The sequence below is a fragment of the Dama dama genome, unplaced genomic scaffold, assembly GCF_033118175.1.
Source record: "Dama dama isolate Ldn47 unplaced genomic scaffold, ASM3311817v1 ptg000020l, whole genome shotgun sequence".
Classification (NCBI taxonomy): domain Eukaryota; kingdom Metazoa; phylum Chordata; class Mammalia; order Artiodactyla; family Cervidae; genus Dama; species Dama dama.
Genome location: NW_026870875.1, coordinates 787,705 through 793,412, shown reverse-complemented (window position 1 = coordinate 793,412; position 5,708 = coordinate 787,705).

The window sequence follows — 5,708 nt, the reverse complement described above, 5'->3', positions numbered from 1 at the left end:
AGGCCGGTTTGCAAGCACTCCCGCCCGCTGTTCCCGCCAGGCACGCACAATGCTCCCAAGCCCGGGAGAAAAGCGCTTCGGGGTGGTGCTCTCTCCGGGCCCTTGCCCCTAAGCCTGCGGGCCAGGCAGGGGGAACACACTCCCAGGCCAAGACAGAACGACATGAACACGTCTGTTCCTGCCCCCTACACCGGCAGAGAGCTCGGGGGAGCCAGAGTCTCTCAGGCAGGTGCTGGGCTGGCCGCCTGTGTGGGAAGGGGCAGAGCCGACCTAGGGGCAAGTTGGGCCTCTTGCTCTCCCTGCTGCCCTGAGGCTGCTGGGCCAAAGACGTCTTGGGCATCCAGCCCTTTGCTGGTCCCTTCCCTCTGACGAGGCCCTCTGAGCTCCAGCACCTTGCAGTATGGAGACAGCACCTGCCAGCAATCTCCTCTCCAAGGAGGCCTCAACCGAGGCCTAGGCCCAGGGGAAAGGCACCAGCGGGGATGAGCCTGGGGAGGCGCCCGGGCATGTCTGGACCCAGTCTCCGCAGCCTGCCCCTTGGTGGGGCAGTACCACTGGAGGCCAGGAAGGTCTGGGCAAGGCTGACCAGGGGCAGGGGACCTGCTGGGTCCTGCCCCTGGCCTGTGGGGCCTCTGAGCACAACCGGCCCTCTCCCACTGGAAGACCTCCCCGGCTGCCTCCAAAGGCCGTTTTGCACGCACTCCCGCCCACTCTTCCCACCAAGCGCGCACAATGCTCCCAAGCCCGGGAGAAAAGCGCTTCGGGGTGGTGCTCTCTCCGGGCCCTTGCCCCTGAGACTGGGGGCCAGGCAGGGGGTCCACACTCCCAGGCCAAGGCAGAACCACATGCACACGTCTGTTCCTGCCCCCTGCACCGGCAGAGAGCTCGGGGGAGCCAGAGTCTGTCAGGCAGCTGCTGGGCTGGCCGCCTTTGTGGGAAGGGGCAGAGCCGACCTAGGTTCAAGTAGGGCCTCTTGCTCTCCCTGCTGCCCTGAGGCTGCTGGGCCAAAGAGGTCTTGGGCATCCAGCCCTTTGCTTGTCCCTTCCCTCTGACGAGGCCCTCTGAGCTCCAGCACCTTGCAGTGTGGAGACAGCCCCTGCCAGCAACCTCCTCTCCAAGGAGGCCTCAACCGAGACCTAGGACCAGGGGAAAGGCACCAGCGGGGATGAGCCTGGGGAGGCGCCCAGGCATGTCTGGACCCAGTGCCCGCAGCCTGCCCCTTGGTTGGGCAGTACCCCCGGAGGCCAGGAAGGTCTGGGAAAGGCTGGCCAGGGGCAGGGGACCTGCTGGGTCCTGCCCCTGGCCTGTGGGGCCTCTGAGCACAACCGGCCCTCTCCCACTGGAAGACCTCCCCGGCTGCCTCCAAAGTCCTGTTTGCCAACACTCCCACCCGCTGTTCACGCCAGACTTGCACAATGCTCCCAAGCCCGGGAGAAAAGCGCTTCGGGGTGGTGCTCTCTCCGGGCCCTTGCCCCTGAGCCTGGGGGCAAGGCATGGGGAACACACTCCCAGGCCAAGGCAGAACCACATGCCCACGTCTGTTCCTGTCCCCTGCACCGGCAGAGAGCTTGGGGGAGCCAGAGTCTGTCAGGCAGCTGCTGGGTTGGCCGCCTGTGTGGGAAGGGGCAGAGCCGCCCTAGGGGCAAGTTGGGCCTCTTGCTCTCCCTGCTGCCCTGAGGCTGCTGGGCCAAAGACGTCTTGGGCATCCAGCCCCTTACTGGTCCCTTCCCTCTGACGAGGCCCTCTGAGCTCCAGCACCTTGCAGTGTGGAGACAGCCCCTGCCAGCAACCTCCTCTCCAAGGAGGCCTCAACCGAGGCCTAGGCCCAGGGGAAAGGCACCAGCGGGGATGAGCCAGGGGAGGCGCCCGAGCATGTCTGGACCCAGTCCCCGCAGCCTGCCCCTTGGTGGGGCAGTACCCCCGGAGGCCAGGAAGGTCTGGGTAAGACTGGCCAGGGGCAGGGGCCCTGCTGGGTCCTGCCCCTGGCCTGTGGGGCCTCTGAGCACAACCGGCCCTCTCCCACTGGAAGACCTCCCCGGCTGCCTCCAAAGGCCGGTTTGCAAGCGCTCCCGGCCACTGTTACCAGCAGGCGGGCACAATGCTCCTAAGCCCGGAAGAAAAGCGCTTCAGGGTGGTGCTCTCTCTGGGCCCTTGCCCCTGAGCCTGGGGGCAAGGCAGGGTGTCCACACTCCCAGGCCAAGGCAGAACCACATGCACACGTCTGACCTGCCCCCTGCACCGGCAGAGAGCTCCGGGGAGCCAGAGTCTGTCAGGCAGCTGCTGGGCTGGCCGCCTGTGTGGGAAGTGGCAGAGCCGACCTAGGGGCAAGTTGGGCCTCTTGCTCTCCCTGCTGCCCTGAGGCTGCTGGGCCAAAGAGGTCTTGGGCATCCAGCCCCTTGCTGGTCCCTTCCCTCTGACGAGGCCCTCTGAGCTCCAGCACCTTGCAGTGTGGAGACAGCCCCTGCCAGCAACCTCCTCTCCAAGGAGGCCTCAACCGAGGCCTAGGCCCAGGGGAAAGGCACCAGCGGGGATGAGCCTGGGGAGGCGCCCGGGCATGTCTGGACCCAGTCCCCGCAGCCTGCCCCTTGGTGGGGCAGTACCCCCGGAGGCCAGGAAGGTCTGGGCAAGGCTGGCCAGGGGCAGGGGCCCTGCTGGGTCCTGCCCCTGGCCTGTGGGGCCTCTGAGCACAACCGGCCCTCTCCCACTGGAAGAACTCCCCGGCTGCCTCCAAAGGCCAGTTTGCCAACACTCCCGCCCGCTGTTCCCGCCAGGCACGCACAATGCTCCCAAGCCCGGGAGAAAAGCGCTTCGGGGTGGTGCTCTCCTCGGGCCCTTGCCCCTGAGCCTGGGGGCCAGGCAGTTGGTCCACACTCCCAGACCAAGGCAGAACCACATGCACACGTCTGTTCCTGACCCCTGCACCGGCAGAGAGCTCGGGGGAGCCAGAATCTGTCAGGCAGCTGCTGGGCTGGCCGCCTGTGTGAGAAGGGGCAGAGCCGACCTAGGGGCAAGTTGGGCCTCTTCCTCTCCCTGCTGCCCTGAGGCTGCTGGGCCAAAGAGGTCTTGGGCATCCAGCCCCTTGCTGGTCCCTTCCCTCTGACGAGGCCCTCTGAGCTCCAGCACCTTGCAGTGTGGAGACAGCCCCTGCCAGCAACATCCTCTCCAAGGAGGCCTCAACCGAGGCCTAGGCCCAGGGGAAAGGCACCAGCGGGGATGAGCCTGGGGAGGCGCCCGGGCATGTCTGGACCCAGTCCCCGCAGCCTGCCCCTTGGTGGGGCAGTACCCCCGGAGGCCAGGAAGGTCTGGGCAAGGCTGGCCAGGGGCAGGGGCCCTGCTGGGTCCTGCCCCTGGCCTGTGGGGCCTCTGAGCACAACCGGCCCTCTCCCACTGGAAGACCTCCCCGGCTGCCTCCAAAGTCCTGTTTGCAAGCACTCCCGCCCACTGTTCCCGCCAGGCGAGCACAATGCTCCCAAGCCCGGGAGAAAAGCGCTTCGGGGTGGTGGTCTCTCCGGGCCCTTGCCCCTGAGCCTGGGGGCCAGGCAGGGGATCCACAGTCCCAGGCCAAGGCACAACAACATGCACACGTCTGTTCCTGCCCCCTCCACCGGCAGAGAGCTGGGGGGAGCCAGAGTCTGTCAGGCAGCTGCTGGGCTGGCCTCCTGTGTGGGAAGGGGCAGAGCCGACCTAGGGGCAAGTTGGGCCTCTTGCTATCCCTGCTGCCCTGAGGCTGCTGGGCCAAAGAGGTCTTGGGCATCCAGCCCCTTGCTGGTCCCTTCCCTCTGACGAGGCCCTCTGAGCTCCAGCACCTTGCAGTGTGGAGACAGCCCCTGCCAGCAACCTCCTCTCCAAGGAGGCCTCAACCGAGGCCTAGGCACAGGGGAAAGGCACCAGCGGGGATGAGCCAGTGGAGGCGCACGGGCATATCAGGACCCAGTCCCTGCAGCCTGCCCCTTGGTGGGGCAGTACCCCCGGAGGCCAGGAAGGTCTGGGCAAGGCTGGCCAGGGGCAGGGGCCCTGCTGGGTCCTGCCCCTGGCCTGTGGGGCCTCTGAGCACAACCGGCCCTCTCCCACTGGAAGACCTCCCCGGCTGCCTCCAAAGGCGGGTTTGCCAACACTCCCGCCCGCTGTTCCGCCAGGCACGCACAACGCTCCCAAGGCCAGGAGAAAAGCGCTTCGGGGTGTTGCTCTCTCCGGGCCCTTGCCCCTGAGCCTGGGGTCCAGGCAGTGGGTCCACACTCCCAGACCAAGGCAGAACCACATGCACACGTCTGTTCCTGACCCCTGCACCGGCAGAGAGCTCGGGGGAGCCAGAGTCTGTCAGGCAGCTGCTGGGTTGGCTGCCTGTGTGGGAAGGGGCAGAGCCGACCTAGGGGCAAGTTGGGCCTCTTGCTCTCCCTGCTGCCCTGAGGCTGCTGGGCCAAAGAGGTCTTGGGCATCCAGCCCCTTGCTGGTCCCTTCCCGCTGACGAGGCCCTCGGAGCTCCAGCACCTTGCAGTGTGGAGACAGCCCCTGCCAGCAACCTCCTCTCCAAGGAGGCCTCAACCGAGGCCTAGGCCCAGGGGAAAGGCACCAGCGGGGATGAGCCTGGGGAGGCGCCCGGGCATGTCTGGACCCAGTCCCCGCAGCCTGCCCCTTGGTGGGGCAGTACCCCCGGAGGCCAGGAAGGTCTGGGCAACGCTGGCCAGGGGCAGGGGACCTGCTGGGTCCTGCCCCTGGCCTGTGAGGCCTCTGAGCACAACCGGCCCTCTCCCACTGGAAGACCTCCACGGCTGCCTCCAAAGTCCTGTTTGCAAACACTCCCGCCCGCTGTTCACGCCAGGCTCGCACAATGCTCCCAAGCCCGTGAGGAAAGCGCTTCGGGGTGGTGCTCTCTCCGGGCCCTTGCCCCTGAGCCTGGGGGCAAGGCAGGGGGAACACACTCCCAGGCCAAGGCAGAACCTCATGCCCACGTCTGTTCCTGTCCCCTGCACCGGCAGAGAGCTTGGGGGAGCCAGAGTCTGTCAGGCAGCTGCTGGGTTGGCCGCCTGTGTGGGAAGGGGCAGAGCCGCCGTAGGGGCAAGTTGGGCCTCTTGCTCTCCCTGCTGCCCTGAGGCTGCTGGGCCAAAGACGTCTTGGGCATCCAGCCCCTTACTGGTCCCTTCCCTCTGACGAGGCCCTCTGAGCTCCAGCACCTTGCAGTGTGGAGACAGCCCCTGCCAGCAACCTCCTCTCCAAGGAGGCCTCAACCGAGGCCTAGGCCCAGGGGAAAGGCACCAGCGGGGATGAGCCTGGGGAGGCGCCCGGGCATGTCTGGACCCAGGCCCCGCAGCCTGCCTCTTGGTGGGGCAGTACCCCCGGAGGCCAGGAAGGTCTGGGCAAGGCTGGCCAGGGGCAGGGGCCCTGCTGCGTCCTGCCCCTGGCCTGTGGGGCCTCTGAGCACAACCGGCCCTCTCCCACTGGAAGACCTCCCCGGCTGCCTCCAAAGTCCTGTTTGCAAACACTCCCGCCCGCTGTTCACGCCAGGCTCGCACAATGCTCCCAAGCCCGTGGGGAAAGCGCTTCAGGGTGGTGCTCTCTCCGGGCCCTTGCCCCTGAGCCTGGGGGCAAGGCAGGGTGTCCACACTCCCAGGACAAGGCAGAACCACATGCACACGTCTGATCTGCCCCCTGCACCGGCAGAGAGCTCGGGGGAGCCAGAGACTGTCAGGCAGCCGCTGGGCTGGCCGCCT